Here is a 22370-nt window from a genome sequence, read left to right as displayed (position 1 = left end):
CATGTAGACTCCTTTAATTAGGTTCTTCTTAGTGGAAATAAAAATATTTTTGTAATAGGTGCTAGTAAATATCTGATAGAAAGTATTACATTTGCCTTCTGCTATTACTATTCAATTCCTTTTCTATTTCTGGAATCATGAATATCAAAGTTCATCTAAGACAAATTTCGTCTCCCCTCCCACTCTACCCCCAATTTTTTCTTCTAGCGTTTGAGGATTCATATGAGATTATCAACAGACAATACTTTTTGTCATGGCTTCCTAATTGAATTTTTTACTTCTCTTTCTGGATTACATACTGAAAATGTTTATGAGAATAGTGAAAATCTCAAGCATTTATATTACTTAGTGATGCCAATGGAGTGACCCACTCCCGTTGGTCTTGGTTTCTTTCATTGATCAGAAGCAGACTTTGCGCCATCTTTGCCAGAGCTCTCACAAGACATTTCCGCGAAGCAATTACAGAGCAAGAAGAGCCTCAATGATAGGTGTGTGGCCTGGCTTTATGGACTCTTTTTTGAAAAAAAGTTATATTTACTTAGATTTATAGCCAAGAGATTTTATCGCTACTAAATTTAATCTCTAGCAACCTAGACACATCCCATAAAACTTCTAGGAAGAAAGTTTAATGGCTTATTACAGTTAATTAACATTTTTCTTTCATATTTTAAAGTTCAACTATATTATATTTTATATTAATAAGGAATGCAACACATACTCTCAGAAGCTTAATAATCTACTGAGAAGAGACTACAGAATTTAAAGAGAAATAAAACATAGGGTTAAGTCAGGTTTTCAGAGTCAGTAAAGGAGATGAGTCACCACACTGTGAAACTTTCTCAGTTTTCCACATCCAGAAATTAAATTTTGAAGTGCATTTAGCCTTATTTGTTTCTTAGATATCAACTCACGCTAACCAAATTAATGAAACAGTAAGGTATAGATCAGACACAAATGTATGTGTTTCTAGGAAGCTGAATATATTAATGTTGGTTATATTTGTGTCTTCTACTTTTAATACTTCCTGGAATCTAGACACTTGGAAACAAAAACCATTAACAGTTAGTTGGTAGCTGAAATAGAGTTGTAACAGAAAACTGGCTATGGGGGAGATTCCTAATGAATGATCTCAACTTTACCATAGTACAGCTCTCCAGAGACGAAGATTTTATGACTGCATGGTGGCTTGGCCCAGATTTCCTACATGTGTGAACTGGGTTTGCCACTTTCCAGCAGTGAAACTTTGGATAGATATTTAGCTTTTCCAAGTCTCCTTTGCCTCAACTATCAGTAGGGGAAATAATAGTATCTACCTCATAGGTTGTTAATATGTTTGAATTAAGAGAATGACTGTAACATACTTTTTGTTGTGTTGGTATGTAATTAATGAATTGTATCCATTGGCCACTCCATTTCCCCTTTTCTTATATTTATTCTTTTTCTTTGTCCTTCTTCTCTTCATTCTTAATAAACTACATCCATTTTTTCCTTGAAAAACAAGAAATAATCACGTATCTTCAGAAATACTTAGCCTTGTTTTATGTGTATGGCTTGAAAATTTTACATAAATGACATTGTGTTCTAGATCTCATTCTGTTTCATGCATTTTTCATGCTACTATATGAGAATTTAATTCCTTACCTCCAAATGTTACATAGTATTCTTCCATGTGTATAAGCCATAATTTATGCATCTCTTCACTTGGTGATGGACACATGTGGCTTCCAACTTTTTACTGTTCCCCAAACAACTCTGTGAAAAAGAAACATGTGCACAGTTCCTTGTGAATCTGTACTAGCTTTTCTCTGGGGTCTGCTTCCAGGGGCAAAATTGCTGGATCATAATGCACACATTTACATATGGTGGACCTGGAAGGACAGGACATACTTTTACATACTTTCCCAGTAGAATAGGGAAAGGAATAGGATGAGAAATGGAAGATGAATAGAAAAGTATTAAAACAAATCAAGGACTTTCCTCAGATTGATGCTAATAGCATGACTTTGACTAATGAGTATGATCAACCTGTGCTGTGTACCTAAAATCCTTAAAAATGAAATTAAAAAGAGTGTGGCTTAATGCATTGCCAACATAAATACCATACCCACTACAATGGCTTAGTAGCTCCATCTGCACTCCATAGCCGGTGTGCCGGCCTCCTACTATCCTACCAAGATGGTGCAGAAAATCATTAGGTGGCGTTCACACACATAGGAAATCTGGGCCAAGACACCATGCAGTCATAAAATCTTTGTCTCTGGAGAGCTGTACTATGGTAAAGTTGAGATCATTCATTAGGAATCTCCCCATAGCCAGTTTTCTGTTATAGCTCTAATGATTTTAAAACTCCTGAGACTCAGATACAGACAGTGAAAAGCTATTATTCTGCTTTGCTAGTCAATGAAATTTTAAGTATAGATCTCTTTGTTAATCAGCCCTGGAGATTGCTGTGACTTAAATGGTCTCCAGGCCTGACCATTGCTGACTCCCAATTAGCCTGTAAAGGTATCTTATAAGGGGATTGTTTTGACATCTTTGACCATTTCATCCAATCAAACAATAAAAGGTCTCACACTGAGGAAGTGTAATGTCACTGTGTTTATACACTATGTGGTCACCAGTGTTAGCAAAAGGTATGGAATCAGGAGTGTTGAAGTTAAGCAGGGCAAAAAGAAGTGTCAAGCCAGGAGTCAGTATTAGTTTAAATTTCCTCTCATAAATAGATATTACTCTTCTTTTTTAAAGAAAGAAAAGAAAAATCATTCAAGCAACTGTTTTGCCTATGCCAAAGTATTGAAATAACTAAACCTTTCATTTTCAACAACACTTTTTGGTTTTTTTGTAGGCCCAATGCTAAATGACAAGGTAACGATTTCTTCAGGAACTGAGGAGAGACAGGCCTGGAAAGTTGTAATGATTTTCTTCACAACTAGTAAGAAGAGAAATGATATGAAAGAGGAATCTTCTCTGAGACATGTTCACAAGCAGGTCGGACCTTTCATTCAGAACAAGATTATTTTAATGTTTAACGGTCTAAGATATAACTGATTCATTCCTTAAATTAGTTCATCTTGCTCAAGCCATTATAATATTAATTCACTGTTATTTTTGCTAATACAGATCATTGTTAATTTTTTCTATTTAGAAGCCAGGAATACACAAGGGAAGGGCACATTCAGAAGTAACTAACACCACTACAATTTTAGGACCTTTCCATTTTATTGAATTGGATTTTATTTAAAATTTTGTATCTCTTTTTTTGTCATTATTATGTCTAATATGTTTTCATTCCTTAAATCTGCTCTGTATATGTTCTGTTCACAATATTAAACATACAATGACTATAGCCTCATTTTCCAAATCTAATCTAGCTTAAACCCTTTGGTGGCGCAAGAAAAGCAAGTTGTAAAATAATCTCTTTGTCGTGACCCTCAAGTCATATCTTCTGGACTTGAAAGGTACACTGGATGTCCTATGTGTTGGTGCCTCATGCTGCTCAGCAGGAAATCTGAACTGTTCTCACCTCTCTGGTCCTTCTCTCTCACCAGCAGATACACCCGAGAACATTCTCCACATTGTCTTAATTCTCCTGCCTTCTGCCTGGGGTCACTCAACCCAAATGGAAGAGATTGCACTGTTCATATTAGGGATGCTTTAATTCTATAGTTCAAAGATTGCAATTTGACACAAAAATCTACTTTTTCTAGCTCTAACAGTTCTGGTGAATATTAAGAGGAGGGAGTCTTTTGTTAAAAAATAGCCTGCAATTCAGTAGCATCATCTTTATAAGTAGAGGATGCACAATCACCCACTTGCTGGTCACTGCTCTGCTTTGGGTCATCTGAAGTCGATCACTGCATCCTTGGAGGATGGTGTGAAATGCCAGTGAAACCGTGAACTAATTCAATGACATGCCCATTGTTCCACTCATTTAGGCAAATGCTTTTTCTCAACAGGGAAGCTTCTCACATATTCCTAACAGTACTAAATGAGCTCAAAAAACTTAAGAATGATACCCCACTGCTGCTTGTCTCTAGTTCTCAGTTCTCATCCTGACAGGCAAGACCCCCAGCATCATCTCAGTCATAAAGTACTTGTGAGCATTCAGAAATGCCTAAGTTAACTATCGTTGGGTTACACAGGTTTGGAAGCTTGAGCACATTCTATGGCATTTGTGGTATGGCCTCTGTAGAATCGATATCCTTAATCATAGATAGCAGATGGAACTGTGAGACAATGACCTTCCACAGTCCCTTCCCCAAATAGACTTAATGCTACCACACTTCAAAGGCAATCACTGTCCATCTACTCCAGGTCAGTGTGCAGTGCTAGCTGGGGGCCTGGGCTACCAGAAAGACACTGGCTAGAGTTGAACACTTAATCTCCCTGCTCCTAAGTACAGATGAGAGGAGAGAGAGAGGCTCACAGCCTTCTAGAACTTTATGTGCTTAAGTGCTGATAGGAGCTACCATTTGCTGCATTTTGGTCACTCTGGAATATAAGACACCTGAGACGGCAGCTGATGTGGCTAAGCAACAGTCAGGCCAGATTTGGTGATACTTATTTATAAATATACTTATTTAATAAGATACTTATTTAGCAGAATCCAAGAATCCTCATGAATGCCAGTCAAAAGCATGACTCAGGCAAAGGGAACAGACAATAAAAAGAATGACTTCACATTTCACAGCAGGAATTCTCTGGCCTCGGAGAACACTAGATACCTCTGGACCACACATCTCTTTGGCAGAATACTTTTCTCATCTACAGATCACTGTATGGCTCGGTTTACCTGAAGCCTCTTGTGGTTTCTCCACCTAATAACCCACATGATTTTTTTCTAGAAAAGCAGCATAGATGGAGATGGAATGTAACACCTGAAATAATAGGATTTTACAGGAAATAATGTAAATCAAGCATTTTGCCCTTAATGACCCATAATAAAATGCTCTTGTTACCAAGCTCTGCAGGCAACCCAGTGCAGGTTGCCATGGAAACACCCAGCTGCTCCTCTGCGCAGTTGCTTAATGATCAGTGTGATGTCAGGCTCTGGAGAGAAGCACAAGCTCAGACAACTCTTTACAGTCACAGGGACAGTCCACTTGGGACTGCAGGTAGGTCTGAGTGGGGGCCCCTGTGTCCAGGTATAATTAAAATGCACTCAGACCTATGACTGGAAATGCTTTCAGCAGAAAATTAGGTCGCCTTTTTAATTTCTCCATTCATTTTCATTTCTCCACATGACTGCCCAGTCAGAAGCAAGCCAGAAGCAGGGAGGCCATGGCATGTTGCTGCAGATGGCACGTCATCAGTCTGTGACCCGGCTCCCGCTCTACACGGGTGGGAGATGCAGGGGCTCTACCTTGACCCATGCCATAAAAGGTCACCTTTTTGTCCCCTCTTCCCATGTTCCCTGCATCTACCTTTCACAGTGACTGGACCTGAAATTCTCACTATTACTCATGGCTTGATTTAGATAACAAAGGCAAGAGCTCTTGCCCAGAATATTATTTTCAAAATGTATTTATTATCTGGGAAGAAAAGACAAGCCCTGAGGAATCTCTTCCTGTCCTTAGCTCCTTTTATTTTTTTCTCCCTTCCTCTCTTTCATTCTCTCTCAAAAGGGTTTATTAGGTGCCTATTGTCTGCAGGTAATTACCAGAAACACAAGGATGAATGAAGCTTGATCGCTGTCCTCCAGGAGCTGACAGGTTATTAGATAGGGACAGGCATGTAAACGAATGCATGAGCTAAAGAGACAGAGGTGTGTACAGGGCACACGTGGATAAATCCTACCTGAGGGAGAGCTGGAAAGGCTTTTTCAGGGGTGGAGGGTGGGGGTGGGGGGGAGATGCTTACTGGGCAACCTCTTGGGAAGAAATTAATGGGGTTGTGGAATTAATGGGAGGAAGGGAAGAGGGACACTGTGAGTAAAGACTGAAGGCACAAAATAATCTTGTATGCTTGATAAATTGCAAGCAGTTGAGAATGGCTGGAGCTTTGGCCAGGAGAGTAGTCTAGAGAGAAATACATCAGAAGTAGGCAGGAGTGAGAATCTAATGAAGTTTGACTTGACTTTACAGGCCACTAGGAGCTACTTAAGCATTTTCAGGAGGGAAGACAGAGAATCAGAATTGCTGTTTAGGAAGATCTTTTTTTTTTTTTTTTTGGTGGGGGGGCAACAAAGAGCATAGACTGAGGAAGTAGGAGACACGGAATAATTAGGAAGTTAGTGGGAGAGCGTGACTGTACAGAACAGCTATTGTTTTTTTGTCTAGCATCTGTTTCTTTGGAAGAGAATCACCTGTCTCTCATTGCCTGGCCCACTCAAACAAGGGTGGACAAATAACCCAAACTCAACCCATTATAGTACCCATCCCTGGTTCAGGTGGGCACATAATCCAAGCAGTTTTTATCAAGCTTCTCTACTGAAAATTCACATATGCACGCCTAGACATAGAATTATTTCTCCTCCTCCTACTCCTTTTCCTCCTCCTTCTTCTTTCTTTTTCTTCTTCTTCTTTATAAAAGGATGTAGCTTTGCAGCTTCCAGAGGCCATCTTTCCTGTTACATGGAGAAAACCTGATCATTAAGTCAATACTTGCAGGAAAATGAACAAGAAGAAGGGGAAACAGAGCTGTATTAATATTGTTTGAGCCTTTAACAGTCGAGAGTCTACATCCCTCATACACCAATAAGTTTATTTTTGCTTGAGCAAGCTTGAGTTAGTTTTTAGTCACTTGGGACTGAATGATTCCTGATTATGAAAACAGGTAAAAATGACAACAGCTTGAGCCAAGGTTGTAGGGAATGGAGAGGATGGTTTAGGCAAAGTTAAGGAAACCACCCAGGAATTGGAGAGAGAGAGACTATGGAGTGGAAGGGGAAAAAAATCAACCAGAATTATGCCCAGATCCTTTGTTTCAGTGAATAACAATGCCACCTTATAAGATGTTGAATATAAGCAGAGAAACAGTTATTTTGGGAAAGAGGTACATGTTTTAATTTATTGGGTTTTAGATATTTGAGGGATGTCTAGTTGACATTTTCGAGTAAACAATTAAGATTTTCTATAACCCACTCCCTGAAATACGTGCAACTTATAGAACCACATGATGGTAAGCATCTTAAAAGTCTTCCAATCATGCTACTCATTTGATACTTTAATTCCTTCTGTTGAACATTTATTCAGCGCCTGTTGGTGTCATGTGCCGTGCTAGGAGGAAAGTCACAATATGTATTTGCAGCCTGCGTTCTCGTGAGGTTCACAGTCTAGCTGGGGAGACAGACATGATATTTCCATGGGCTGAGAGAGAAGAGCTACTAGTGGCACCTACAAAGTACTGGAGGGACACAGAGGTTGAACCTTCCAGCTGTGGACCTACAACTCCTGATCAAAAGGGTTGTGCAGTTTCTGGTTTGGTAAGTAGATTGGAGAATATATCTTCTTCTGGAGTAGCCTTGATTTCTTTTGGGATAACTAGATTTATAGGCAGTTTTATTGTATGTTGACTCAATTGTGTCTCTCACTGGCCATATTTCTATTCATCAGGCCCTTACACAATATATTTAGTCTGTCTCCTATGTAAAACAATCTTCTTATATTTTAACAAGATATTTGTGTGTTCCTTTCATCTTTCCCCTTCCAGTCTACACATCAGATCTCTAGTACTTTTCAATGTGCTTCACGTGACATGGCTTTTGGTGGTTTTTAAAGTAGCTTTTATCATTATATAAAGTTATCTTATCAACTATGTATTTGTCTTTTGTTTAGCCATTAAATAATCATCCTCATGTGAACAGGAACCTTGTCTGTTGTAGCCATCATTTATCCCCAGCACCAAAATTAGTGACTGAAACAAAGTAGGCACTCAATAAACATTTGCTGGAGAATAGCTTCTAGTGTCTAGCCCATAATCATCTCAGTAGATATTTTGGGAAGGCATTAGTTTGTCTGTGACCCGACTAATGTACAGGGTCCACTGGAGAATACAACACTCTGAGATCACTAGAAACCTCACAAAGTATAAAGGGGTGGTTGCCAATTTGTTCTGGTTTCATATGTCTACATTACGCAGTCCAAGATTGCACTGGTCTTTTGGAGAGCTACGTCACATTTTCACCCTATATCGGTCATCTCAAACCATTAATTTTTTTTTCATGAAGCAGTTACTAACACCATAGCTTCCTATTCTGGAAGAGGATTCTTCTTCTGTTGCTGGATTCTTATTTTTTTAATCTTGAATTTAGAATACCACATACATCTCTGAGAAATTTAGCCTAAAAAATGTTTGCACAGCTTTTGCTTGTGATTCTGTTATCCAATCTTTAGTTCTTCCTGCTTGCTAGCATCAGCATAATTAAAGAGCCTGCAGCCTCCCACAGGTCAGGCTTTCTGCATTGCCTGTACTGCTACCCTCAAATCCCAGCCCATGCTCTGTCATCAAGAGCATCCTCAGTTGAATGTTTATTGGGCAAATTTCTAAAGGCGTGCCTGTTATATTTCTTTCAAGTTATTAATTAAAATGTGAAAAAAGAAAAGAATGGTTTAGCTTTCTACTGGAAACATCCCTCTTTTGTTATTTATCTATCTGTCTATCCCAAATCCAGCACATTTGGATTCAGTTCATTTTTTTCTCCTTCACCTTTCAGGAAATTTTGCTGTCATCTAGCTACACTGCATGTGTACTACAGTACCAATCTCAATGAAAGAAATGAGTTTGGACTGACATAACCTAATATTAAGAAACCCATATTGGCTCCAGGTGATCACCAGTTACTCTTCCATGGGTTCCAGACCCACCACTTACAGGCAGATGTTACTTGATCTCCCTCGTGGACACTCTGGTAGGGAAAGAATTTGTAGGAATCAATTGTGAAATTGCATTGACCTTTCTTTCACATTGCCACAGCAGTCAAAGATGTGTGTGGGGAAGTTGAAATAAAGAAGCAGCTACAGAAAAAAAAAAAAAAAAAGAAAGAAAACAAAAACCCTAGAGGATGTATTTTTAAAAGATGTAATTTATGTAGTCTATTTTGGGGCTACATAAATTCTCATTTTGTTTAGAAAAGCATCACATACCCAGTGCACATCCAAAATATGCACACTGATTATTTATAATGGGCAATGTTCAAGATGGAACCTTCCTCCCCTCTTTAAGCCAACGGGTTATTTGGGCCAAGAGGGTGCTGAGTGGAGGAAGCAGGAAGTAGGGGTGGGAGTTCACTCTGCTCCATACCCCTTTGAGAGCCTCATCGAGTTAAGAGAGCATTGGTTACATCAGCACTGCTTTTTTCTCTATTTATGTCATGGAACACTGTGAAGGGCCTTCCTTAGATTTCAATGCCCTTTGAAAATCAAAGAGCATGTGGCAATGGACCAAGCCAATAGCCACTGTCAATACAAAACAGCATGGCCCTTTGGTCTTGAGTGCCTTCAACCAGAATCCATCAGCATAAAGAACCACATTTCCAGGAAATGTACAGGATATTTAATGGCAATCAATGTATTTCCTCCATGATTTCTGGCTGCCTCTTTTCTGTGGAATTTGGCAAGAAGATGGGAATTCATATGCGGCTATGTATGGGGTAATTCAGCAGGCTTGGAACATCATTTTGTTCCAGTTAATTTGAGGAGGCTGTCACTTTCCTCAAATCTGTGACAGTTAGGATGTTTGTTATTACATCTCCGCTCTCCATACCCTGTAAACTATATAATAAATTTGATGAAAATGCAGATACCTCATGGACATGTTATTTTTGTTCATAAAGAGTCTTTCAGACACTCTTAAATGGTTTTAAAAATGAGCCTAAAATGTCATTTTGGGGATTTGTAAGGCATTAGAGAGTTACATCCATCTCTTTCTCCTTCCCTTCTCTCTTTCTCTTTAGAAGTGCTTAGAAAAGCGTGAGCATCTTGGGGTCAGAATATCATTATAAAGTAAATTACTACTAAAATGAGCTAAATGCTAACCTCATAGTCTTAAGGAGTCCTTTCCTTACACTGTATGTTGAACTGATTGCTTGAAAATAACTAAATCGTCCGGGAGATTTCAATCATGTAATATTTCATAGTTCTTCTGGGGACAGAGACTGAATGTGGTTACTTTGCAGAGCATGATGTTTAATCATACGAAGTGTCTTGATGAGTACTGTTTGATGAATAATAATAATAAATAGTAATAATATCCCACAAGCATTTGCTGACTGATGCATTTAAGGACTGAAGAAACTCCTGGTTTCTTCAGTTTCACTGCTTCTCTATTTCTCCACCAGATGGCAGAAGAAGGGCCAGGATATTGACCCTGAAATATTTTTTTGATTCTTTGATATTAAATATGAGATGGTATCAAAGGTTGGAAGTGAACATTTAAGTATATCCCCATAAATTTATGTTTATTATAAAATCATAAAGCCATTTATGATTTATCATTTATTATTTCATTATAAAATATATTTCCTACATAGAAATATATTGAAATAAATAAAGGATGTGGAAAACTTTGGTACTGTGTCAAAGGTTAAAAGTTAAGCCAGGCATTATAGACCAGGGGATGTATTAATACTCTCTCTGATACCCTTAGGAAATGGGCAGTGGGACAGGGAACCGTTTAGTGAAGGTTTTTTTACCCATCCTCCTTTTGCACATGGAAATATAAATAGGAAAGATGTATAGATATAAAATATGGTGTTTCATCGAATGCTGCAATGGCTCTGGGCCTTATAAGAATTGCATTCTCTGCCAGGTGCAGTGACTCACGCCTGTAATCCCAGCACTTTGGGAGGCCAAGGCAGACAGATCACGAAGTCAGGAGTTCGAGACCAACCTGGCCACCATGGTGAAACTCCGTCTCTACTAAAAATACAAAAATTAGCTGGGCATGGTGACCAGTGCCTGTAATCCCAGCTACCTGGGAAGCTGAGGCAGGAGAATCATTTGAACCCAGGAGGCGGAGGTTGCAGTGAGCTGAGATTGCGCCATTGTACTCTAGCCTAGGTGACAGGGCGAGCTTCCATCTCAAAAAACAAAAACAAGGCCGGGCGCAGTGGCTCAAGCCTGTAATCCCAGCACTTTGGGAGGCTGAGACGGGCGGATCACGAGGTCAGGAGATCGAGACCATCCTGGCTAACACGGTGAAACCCCGTCTCTACTAAAAAATACAAAAAACTAGCCGGGCGAGGTGGCGGGCGCCTGTAGTCCCAGCTACTCGGGAGGCTGAGGCAGGAGAATGGCATAAACCCGGGAGGCAGAGCTTGCAGTGAGCTGAGATCCGGCCACTGCACTCCAGCCTGGGTGACAGAGCAAGACTCCGTCTCAAAAACAAAAAAAACAAAATCAAAGAGAATTGCATTCTGTACTCCTACCCAGTGTTATTTTGGGATAAACTCTTAAAATTTATCTCACAGGGTAAAGTGTGTAAGAAAATTAAAAGGGGTAGTCAGGGACCTGAGGGCCATCAGCCAACACAAAGAAGAGTCTGAATTCTTAGAGCTGGTGAATGTTTAACATCTTGGCATTGTTAAGGGTTGCCTAAGTTTATTTAGTAAGCTCTTAAATAAATGGAGAAAAATGTTTTATTACTCTCATATAAATGGATTTAAAAGAGAGATCTAAAAAAGACAGTTTGTTTCAGCCAGAAAACAACTTCATTCATATTCTCATTGGCATGTCTCTCATCCATATCTAAAAACCAAAGCACTTCTCATGGATTTACATAGTCTGTCTTTTGAGATAAATGGTCATTAAATGACAATTTAGAGAGAAAAGGAGTGAGGTGAAAGAGATTGTTTTAAGAATACCCTTTTTAGGCAATAACCTGAATACTAGGAATGAAAAATTAATTTTAAGACAGTGGTTTTAAGATTTCTTAATGCATATTTGAGAAGTATATTTTAGGAAGTATATACACACTTATGATATTTTACTGCACACCCTCTGGGTTTTCTGAGGCCCTGGCTTAACCCTTTTCTAGTTGCCATGACAACAAGGACACAACTACAACATCCATACCCTGAGCTGATCTATGAGGAAGAATTTCCAACTGTATGCATACTATGTGTATTTGACCCAAGCTTTTCAGAAAGAATTTAACACAATTTTAAATGTAGTAAATTGTCTGTGTGAGTCATACAATGGAAATAGCGTATGCAGCTAGGAAAATGTAGTCTTATAAATGAACCAAGGGAAAAATAACGTTGGAACCCTGTTCTCTCTAAAACCTCCATCTTGCCTTCCCTCATCTCTCTTCCTGATGTAAAGAATGTCATAGAAAACTTGAAGAAAATCATTCTAAGCTTTTATTTTTTTTCTTTTTAAAGTCCAAGCCTAAAATAAATGATTTATTTTCAAGTAAATCATAAATCTGTAATCTGAGACATTGGTCTTGCAAAAACACTTCAACGCTTCCAACTACTGGCTGTAAACTGCTTTTCTAAAAACCCTCCTAAATGTTCACTCTGCGTTCTGAAAGAAGAAAACAGACTGAAATTTCATCGTCATTTTCTCTGATTCCTAACTAAGGTGCTTCTCACACAGAATCTCCCGAAAGCAGAGATGGATGCGTAGACTCTACAATGGAGAAAGGAGCGGTCCATTCCCCAAGTTCCATTCTGGACACTGAATAGCATCTTGGGAGAAACCAAAATGGGATCCCACTCTGGGTAAGACATGATAACACCAGCAGTGAGATTCCTGTGGATAGGGGAGTTTTCTTGGGCAATGGTGAAGAGACACAGAAGAAAAGCAGGGAAGTGTGAATGCTAGGGATACAAAGAGAAGTCCCAGGAGGGAGCCTCACACAGATGCTTAATAAATGCTTTTTGATTTGACTGAATGATCAAAGTGTGGTGTCAGCGTCAAGCAGTCTTAGCACCATCGCCTATGAATGCCTTTGCAATCCACATGTCGATTTATCTGGGGGTAGGGGTCAGGCTGTCGGAAGGGATGCTGTGCCCTTGCTTGATGTGAGTGGGCAGCCAGGGCCAGCCGTGGGAAGGGATTGAATCGTGGCGTCCTGTTCTTGCGACAGCCACATTCCTCATCGGAAGCTTGTGCTGTGCGTTTGTCCTGCAAGCAAGAGCAGTCTGGGTGCATTTTTGAGATTCTGTGGGAATTACTGCAACACAGACCCTCGGTTTTCTGATGTCCAAAAGGAGGGCGATAGTAAACAAGTAATAAGTAATAGTATTTGTTTATGTACATAGCTTAACTCATAAAATTGTGTGATGATAAAATAAACTTTAAGCAGCAGATGTAAAAAGACAAGGTCCTTTTCATCAGAGTGTCCTGCTAGAATCCTTTTAGGAGGCAGGAGGCGGCATAGCTGAGTGGAAAGAATGTTGGCCTGACAGGCCAGAGAAACAAATTCATCTCCCAGTTGAGCATAAACAGTTGTGAGACCTTGAGCCTCTCAGCCTTTCTGAGTTCCAGCTTTCTCATCTGCAAATTTAAGGTGGTGGCCTCGAAGATCTTCCACTTCATATTTTATTATGATACAGAGAATTAAGAAAGGAACTGAGAGCCTAATTTCCCTGGGGAGGTCAGTTTTACTTCTGAGGCCCTCAGATAGCCCTCTAGACATCTCGCTAAAGGACAGAGGCATTTATATTCACATTTTCCAGTTGTATTTGGGAAATCAGAGTAAGGACCAATACATTTCACATGCCCAGAAGCACGACCCCAGGTTAGGAAGGAGTGAAGGCACTGCCTTACAGCAAACATCCACCTTATCTCGACCCCTAACCTGTCCTGGTCACATACCTCTGTCTAGATGAGCCATTCAGGATGGCCAGTGACCAAATAGCATGTGCAAAAGGAGTGGAGACTGGTGGGTAATGGGGAGGGGAAAGAGAGAAAAGACTTTTCTGGACCCATGGTAAATATGATTTCCTTGGTATTGAATGGAAAATAATAAGCATTGTTTTTGATAACTCAAGTCCAACTTTCAAGAGTTCCAACAATTTCAGTGGGAAAAAGTATGCATATGTATATATGTATGTAATGTGTGTATATATGTGTATATATGCATATACATGCACAGACATGTGTACACACAACACATAAATACCTATGTGCACAAAGCATATATGTACACACATACACCTGTATGTTTATAAATTTATATTAAGAATCTTAGGAAGGACCTCATCTTCTCACCAGTGGTCTCTTCTCTCTGTTTCTACATCTTAGTCTCTCCCCATAAGGCACGTACCCAGTGAAATTCAGACTGAAATGTACAGAACTCTCTTCTAGATATTATTCTTGGTGCAAACACTCCCTCAGTCCATACCCCTGCCCTTGTGCCCCCACCATCATAAAAAACAGGGACAGGACTTGAGAATTCTAACAGTTTGGGAAACTGTAAATGCCCACACTTTTTACATTTGCCACTGTTTCCATGACAATTTTTTTTCTCAGGAGAAAAGAACATTTCTAAAAGATCAAAATTAAATGACTTTGAAGACTCAAAAAAGGATGGTGACTCTGGGAAAGTATTAACATGAAATAACACTATTTGTATCAAAAATCATTTATGCCATTTATAAAATTCTCCCCGCACTTCAAATTTGCTAAGTTTAAGTTCAGTCTTCTTCTTTTGTGTTTCTTGCCATTGGCAGAGAATACAAAAGGGAGAGTAGCTTTTGAACTCTTTGGTGATGCAACAAAATCTGATTTCATTAATGAGGATCATTAATGAGTGAGGTATTTTGTGCTGAAAAAGTAATTGCTAGTTTGACATAGAGAAGCCATATCTATATCTACACAGATGCATATATAGAATGAGTAATATACAGATGTGTGTATTTATATATATCTGTGTGGATAGATTGATGGATGGATAGACTAATCCCCATTCAGACAAAAGTCCTCTTTGTCTTGCCCATATTATTCTTCAGTTATGTACAAAAGGATTTTACTATCATCAATCTACTTGCCAATTATTTCTATGTTTTATGATCAGTTTTGGTTTTCTTCCAAGAAACTGTTGTGAAATGATATGTGATAAATGCTATATAAGCAGATATTACTTATCAGCCTGGAGAGACAGGATTGGATATTTTTAGGAAATCTCATTGAGAATACATAGGCCATCACCACCATCACACACACACACACACACACACACACACACACAATATATATATATATATATACCACTTTAACAGCAACAGCAAAAATAACTCCCCTTTCCCAAGTCCTCATCTCGTATTTCTCTTCCTGACCTTCCACTGAAACAATAAGATAACATTCTTATGGAATGGGATTCCCACTCGTGGCCATACCTTTATAGAGGGCATCAACAACCGTGAATGAGTTCATCTCAGCCCAGTTTCTGGGCTCTGACAGAGAGGGACCAATAACTTGCTACTGTCAACCAAAACACATCTGAGACAGGTCTAAATCAATTCAGAAGTTGACTTTGCCAGGACAGGACCAGGAAAAAAGAACACAGAACCACAGAAACAGTCTATGATCTGTGCCTTTTTCTAGAGATGATTTTGAGGGTTTCAATATTTAAAGGAGGACAGTGGGCAGGAGGGGAAAGAGGAAGGGGATGGATGTTCACATTGCTGAATCCACATGTTGCAAGAGATAAAGAGCAGGTAGGAGAATAGTCAATTATATATTTGTTTCACATTCAGTCAGTTGAGATAAGGTGAACATAGAGTAGCTACCTGTGGAGATGTTTAGCCTTTTATCTGTAGCTGTCTGCTTAGGAACAAAAGGAAAGGCAGTTTCTTGCATGACTCAGCTTTCAGCTTAAGTTTTTTCTTTTTGGCATAGTGAAAGTGTTTACTTTCCTTTCACACTATGAACCACTAAGTATCTGAAAGGAAATGGGCGGGGATCCCAGCTACTCGAGAGGCTGAGGCATGAGAATCACTTGAACCTGGGAGGCGGAGATTGCAGTGAGCCGAGATTGCACCATTGCACTCTAGCTTGGGTGACAGAGTAAGACTCTGTCTCAAAAAGAAAAAAGAAAAAGAAAGGGGCAGGGATAGGTCAAGAGAAAAAAAAAATGCTTGTGTGGGGAGAGCAATGAACTAAGAAAAGAGAGAGAGTTAAAGAAAAACTTCGTATTACCTCATGGAGTCTAACAGAAATTGAATTCAAACCTTGGCTCTTTCGTTTAGTGTTTGTTCTGTACACTTAAACCAGTTGCCTAATCTCTATGATCCTTAGGTATTTATCTGTAAAAATGAAAGTAAATTACAGGCTCATGCCTGTAATCCCAAGCACTTTGGGAGGTCAAGGCGGGAGGATCACTTGAGGTCAGGAGTTCAAGACCAGCCTGGCCAACATAGCAAAACCCTGTCTTTACTGAAAATACAAAAAATTAGCTGGGCATGGTGGCACACGCCTGTGATCCCAGCTACTCATGAGACTGAAGCAGGAGAATCGCTTGAATCCGGGAGGTGGAGATTACAGTGAGCCAAGATTGTACCACTGCACTCCAGCCTGGGTGACAGAGTGAGACTCCATCTCAAAATACAATTATAAAAATAATAAAAATATCTGTATTACCATATTGTTTTAAGGATTATGTTAAACTATGTAATAAATATAAAACATATAGTACAATTCCTTTCAAAATTATTATAACTTGCATCAATTTATAATTCCCTAAGGATAATCACTATGCCCATATAACTATGGAAAAATTTTTGAAACATTTCTGGTTTGAGGGATGACGATTAAATGAATTTTACTCTAAGAAAATAAGTAAACAACTGAAAGGAAACTATCTACAAAACAATGCTTAACATAAATAACCAACAATGAAGAAACAAAAAAATAAATTACAGCAGATTTGTGTTCCAAGGGACACACTTTAGAGAGATGCACTAATGCAAATGGTAACCAGAAGAAAGCTGAAATTATTGCATTAATATCAGACAAAATAGATTTTCAGACAAAAAATATTTCTAGAGAAAAAGAGAGACATTTAATAACAATAAAGAGATCAATACATCAAGAAAATGAAACAATTATAAATGTATAGTTTATAATACATAATTTATACAAAGCCCCAAAGTGCATGAAACAAAAACTGACAGAACTGGTAGTAGAAACAGTTGGAGTTATAGTTGGCATTATAGTTTGGAATTATAGTTGGAGATTTACATACTCCTCTCTCATTAACTGATAAGACAACTAGAAAGATTTAAACAGTATCAATCAACTTGATCTAATTGACATATATGAGGTGCTCCACCACCAGCAGCAGAATGTATATTCTTTTCAAGTACACATGGAAAAAATTCCAATATAGATTTTATGCTAGGCCATAAAGCCAGTAATAATAAATTTAAGAGATCATTAAAATTTTAAAATTAAAATATAATTAAGTATGATTATGTGGGATTCATTCCAGAAATGCAAGAATAGTTTAATATATGAGAAATCAATAAATGCAATACATCACATTAACAGAAAGAAAGACAAAAACCATATAATCATTTTAATGGAAACAGAAAAAACATTTGACAGAATTCAACATTCCTTCATGATAAAAACTCTCAACAAATTAAGTATAGAAGATATGTACCTCAACACCATAAAGACCTATTCAGGATGAGCCTGGAGTATCTTATAGTGCAAGAAAGTAAGGATGTGTCCAAAATACAAAAGCAAACATAAAGCAAACAAAATCCGACAATCAGGAAGGTATTACAAAGGAATACAGGAGCTAACTGAAGGGAGGCACCCAATGGCCAAAGTTGGAAAATTTTGAGCAAAAAATTAAATAAAGTAGTATGGGATTATAATTCAACATATAAAATAAATGTCCATGAGTCCATAATGATATAAATAAAGAAATAAATGGGGTAAAAGGGACAAATCTCCCATGCAGAACAATTCTGACTAATTCATGTGGATACGCCACCTTCAAAGAGGTGAGACAGTGTGGTCTGCCCACAGTCACTTCCTTCAGAAAACAGGGAATAAAAGAATATCTTTCCATTGGAGAAACCTGCTGGACACCACCTCAGCCAGGTAATCAAAGTCAACAACAGTGGTAAGTCATGTTCATCGAATGTATCCCTGACATGAGGAAAATGGTATTTTACCTCTGTGTTCTCCCTCTCCCAAACCTGTAACTCCAGATTAATCATGAGGAAAGCAGCAGATAATTCCCAATGAAGGGACATTCAAAAAAATGCCTCAAAATTGTCAAGGTCATCAGAAATGAAAAACATGAGAAACTGTCTCAGCCTAAGAAGACACAACTACTAAATACCATGTGGCATCCCAGATGAGATGCTGGAATAGAAAAAGGACGTTAGGTGAAATCTAAGGAAATCTGAATAAAGTATGAACTGAAATTAATAATAATGTGTCAACATTGATGAATTAATTGCAGCAATGTGCCTTAACGTAAGATGCTAATAACCAAGGAGACAGAGCATGGGGCATAAGAACTGTCTTTGCAAGTTTTCTGTAAGTCTAAGACTATTCTAAAAAATCAAGTTTATTTTTTAAAAAATACTTCTCTTTCCTGTAATAATGTAAGACAGATTAGGGGAAAACCACATAACAAAGTCTAGAATCAATTGAAGTGGCATCATAAAGCTAAATTCCACAAAAAGGTGACCATCTGGCTTCGTGGAACCCAAATGTGCTGGCTTAGTGCTAAAGTGGCAGCCAGGAAGGGTTTAAATGGTGTTATCATTAATACATATTTGGCAGCAGGAATTTCCATTGTTAGCAGCTGAAAAAACATGCCATGGAACATTTGAACAGAACTGTACAGGAAAATACAAACTCTCCCAACCTTGCTCTCTTTATGCAGCTGACATCTCCTGAGAAACAAAGAGCCAAGTTTTTCTTTTCAGAGCCTGCAAGATTTATTTCTTTTAGAAAAATCTACCTTTAATTACTGTAGAATGCTCCCTAATGCTCAAAGACTCCTGAGCTCATTGGATGCCTACGGACTAAGAACTGGGCTTTGTTATTATTATTTAGAAAACAAACAGGTTCAGAGAGGGTCAGTGATTCTGAATTCACATCTAGTAAGTTGCAGAATTGGAACTTGAACCTAGGTCTTTCAAATAAAAACTGAATGTCCTTTATACAACTAAAAATGACTCGAGACATCTTTTTGTCCTGTTGTTTGGCTTATGTTAGTGGATATCAGACACCCAAAACAAAAATGTCACCTTCTGATGAGTGAAGGCAACAAGGTGGGCTTTGGCCTTCCCAATGGTTATCGACACTAATAAACCAGAAAATTCTTCTGAGCAACACTGAGCCTCAATTTTATCATTTATTTTCTTCTTTCAATTTGTCCCTCAAATGCTTTCACCATCTCTGTTTCTTGTATTAATCTGATCATTTTTGTCTTTGATTCCTGCACAGCTGGTGAAGTCACCTTATTTGGTTCTCCTTCTACACTGCATTTCAGCTTTAATCACCTCTCTCATCTGCCTGATGCTGAGACCCTAGTCCCTGTTCCTGTTTGCCTTGATCTTGACCACATGACAAAGAGTATTAGACGATCAGAGAAGACCCAAATGCTATTTTGAATCGAAAATCTGCACTATTTTCAAAGGTTCATTGGGAAACTGGAGTACTTGATAATTCAGTTATCAAGAATATCTAATTCTACTTCATCTCTCTTCTGTGGGAGATAAGATTTAATATGTATCACTTCTAATGAAAGGAAATGAGGAATTGGGTCATTCTTTTCAATTTCACAGTAATATTTCACTGACCTCTAAAAATACCTCCTATTAAAATGTATAGAAACCAATTCTTGGGCAGAGCTCAGACTTGAACAGATGGAAAGAATAATAATGCACATTAGAAGAAGAAATCTCTTCTGAATAGGACGTTAGGTTTTAACAATCCAACCAACTTAGAAACAATCGGACACTTTGAGATGTACTTAGATCTCTGTCAGTGAGTTTTCCAAAGAAAGTCAGGGCCACTTTTATTGGGGATGTTGTCAAAGACATTCGTATTTTACGTGTCGGGGTGAAGGGCCTGGGGAAATGTTGTTGATCACTTTGAAATTAGTTTTTTTAAACCTACATATAAAATGACATTTTATATTGAGTCACTCTAGCCTATTAAAACTCATCTCAACTTTTGTTACCAGAGTGCTATTTTCCTTGTGCAGTGCTTTGCGAATTCTCACTGCCCTCTGCTAATAATTCTGAATTTGAATCTATATCCTCTTAGAGAGAGTGAGACCTTTGCACTTCTAAAGATTGCAGAGCCGGTGGCTTTGTCTCCATGTGACTGTGCACTGAAGGGTAATGTTCTCATGCCTCAAGGGGCAGCCAGATAGCCTGGGGAAGAGCAATGGAATAGAGCATGCTGGGAGAGCCAAGGCCTGAAATTGGGGAGTAGGGAGAAATGTTGGCTACAGGCACTGAGAAGTATAGTCTAGCAGATAGAATGCTGTATCCAAGGGTAGGGAAATAGATATGGGGGCAGGTGGTGGAAGGTGGAGAGAATGTGTTGGGAGCAAAGATCTCAGAGCAACCTAGTAGGAAAATTATGAAAGACAACCAGAGAAAAGTAATAAAGACTGAAGGGTAGAGTAATAGTCAGGTGTTTCATGAAAGGGCTGTATATGTAAAGCAACCCCCAAAATGCAGAAGGAACTTAATAACCAAAGAAGGAGGCACACAAGTCCTGCTTGCATTATAGAGAGATTTTATTGGGGAACTTACAGACAGAAGTATGGTCTTCGGTAGACACAAGTCAGGTAAATCTCCTCACCATTACTCCCAGACCCAGGGATTATATACCCTAGGAAAAGGGAACACATACTTCAGAGGGAATGGGAAGGAATTTGATCTAAGGGTAGGATTTATGGGAAGTATGAGTTTATGAAGGTTGATTTGATCTAAGGACAGGATTTATGGTAACTATGTGCTCTTACACAAGAAGCAGAGATAAACTGGAAATCTCAGAATCAATCCTGGAAAGGGGGTTAATCAGAAGTCATTATGGTGGATTCACTTCCAAGATGGAGTCACTTTAACCTTCACATCAGGAGTCTAGAAAGACAGAAAATAAGCACATAGCAGAGTTTCACCATCTATGTTGGGCTTAAAAATATAAGACTCTGATCCCGGATTAGTCCTTGTGGTCAAAGAACAAAGAAGTGGGCAGGCAAGAATGAGGCAAGACTCAGTACAAGAGACAATGCCAAGGCCAGGCGCAGTGGCTCACGCCTGTAATCCCAGCACTTTGGGAGGCCGAGGCTGGCAGATCACCTGAAGTCTGAAGTTCGATACCAGCCTGGCCAATGCAGTGAAACCCCTTCTTTACTAAAAATACAAAAATTAGCTGGACATGGTGGCGCATGCCTGTAATCCCAGCTACTCAGGAGCTGAGGCAGGAGAATCGTTTGAACCTGGGAGGTGGACGTTGCAGTGAGCCAAGATCATGCCACTGCATTCTAGCCTGGGCGACAGAGCAAGACTCTGTTAAAAAAAAAAAAAAAAAGAGAGAGAGAGAGACAATGCCAATGGCCAGAGAGCAAAATAGGGGTTATCAGGGACTAGGGGTATGGAGTGGGGAAAATGAGGAGTTGTTTAATGGGTTCAGAGCTCAAGTATGGGATGATGAATAGCTTCTAGGGATGAAGTGATGATTGCACAGCAGTGTAAATGTACTTAGTGCCACTCTACTACACACTTAAAAATGGTCAAAATGGTAAATTTTAGATTATGTATATTTAATACAAAAAAAATTAATGGATTTTTTAAAAAAGACAGACAGTGGCAGCATCAGATTTCCATCACAGAAACTCAGGTACTAGCAACAACGGAGAAGCCCGATTCTCAGAACTGGCAGGTGAGGTGGAGACTAGATCTTGGGTGACAGAAGGGACTGTGTGCAATGCTGAGCTCAAGGTCAGAATTGCCCAGAGGTACATCTGACTGTGTGCAGAGATTTAGGGGGTGTGCTGGAACACTTGACTGCTGCTTAAACCTGGGAAATGACTGAGTCTGAAAGTGGGCTTAAGTAGCCGCAGCTATGGAAGTCAAGGAAGCCTAAAAAGGCTGGGTATTGGGCAAGACTAATACATGTTGGTTCTTTGTAATCTCGTTTTCCTCACCCAGGACTCATGTTGAGGAGGACAACAAAAAAATAAGCCCTGAGACAAACCAGCTCCCACTGAAGGAAATAATTTGACCATGAACAGAGTGGAAACAGGATATAGAGCTCCCAATATTTTAGGCCAACTCACTCACTAGTAGACAATTCTTCCTTTTAAAGAATTCTATGCCTTTTCACTAATGAATTCATGTCCCTATGGAGCCACAAAGGATGAAAATTTAGCCCAAATATATACTTAAATTGGATCACCTTTTAAGAATGCTTTAAAAAATAAAATGCAGCCACCTG

At 38.9% G+C, this 22370-nt stretch overlaps 1 long non-coding RNA gene across 1 annotated transcript; it reads left to right on the top strand.

Moving 5' to 3' along the window:
• The first annotated feature begins 5876 nt into the window (after positions 1 to 5876).
• Positions 5877 to 19933, top strand: LOC117063313. The gene is made up of 3 exons (XR_004428865.1): positions 5877 to 7423; positions 12537 to 12661; positions 19362 to 19933. It is a non-coding gene; the product is annotated as an uncharacterized LOC117063313 (long non-coding RNA).
• The last annotated feature ends 2437 nt before the right edge of the window (positions 19934 to 22370 follow it).

The sequence above is a fragment of the Trachypithecus francoisi genome, unplaced genomic scaffold (genome assembly GCF_009764315.1).
Source record: "Trachypithecus francoisi isolate TF-2019V2 unplaced genomic scaffold, Tfra_2.0 Lachesis_group18, whole genome shotgun sequence".
Lineage (NCBI taxonomy): Eukaryota > Metazoa > Chordata > Mammalia > Primates > Cercopithecidae > Trachypithecus > Trachypithecus francoisi.
This window is presented reverse-complemented; position numbering and strand designations above follow the sequence as displayed.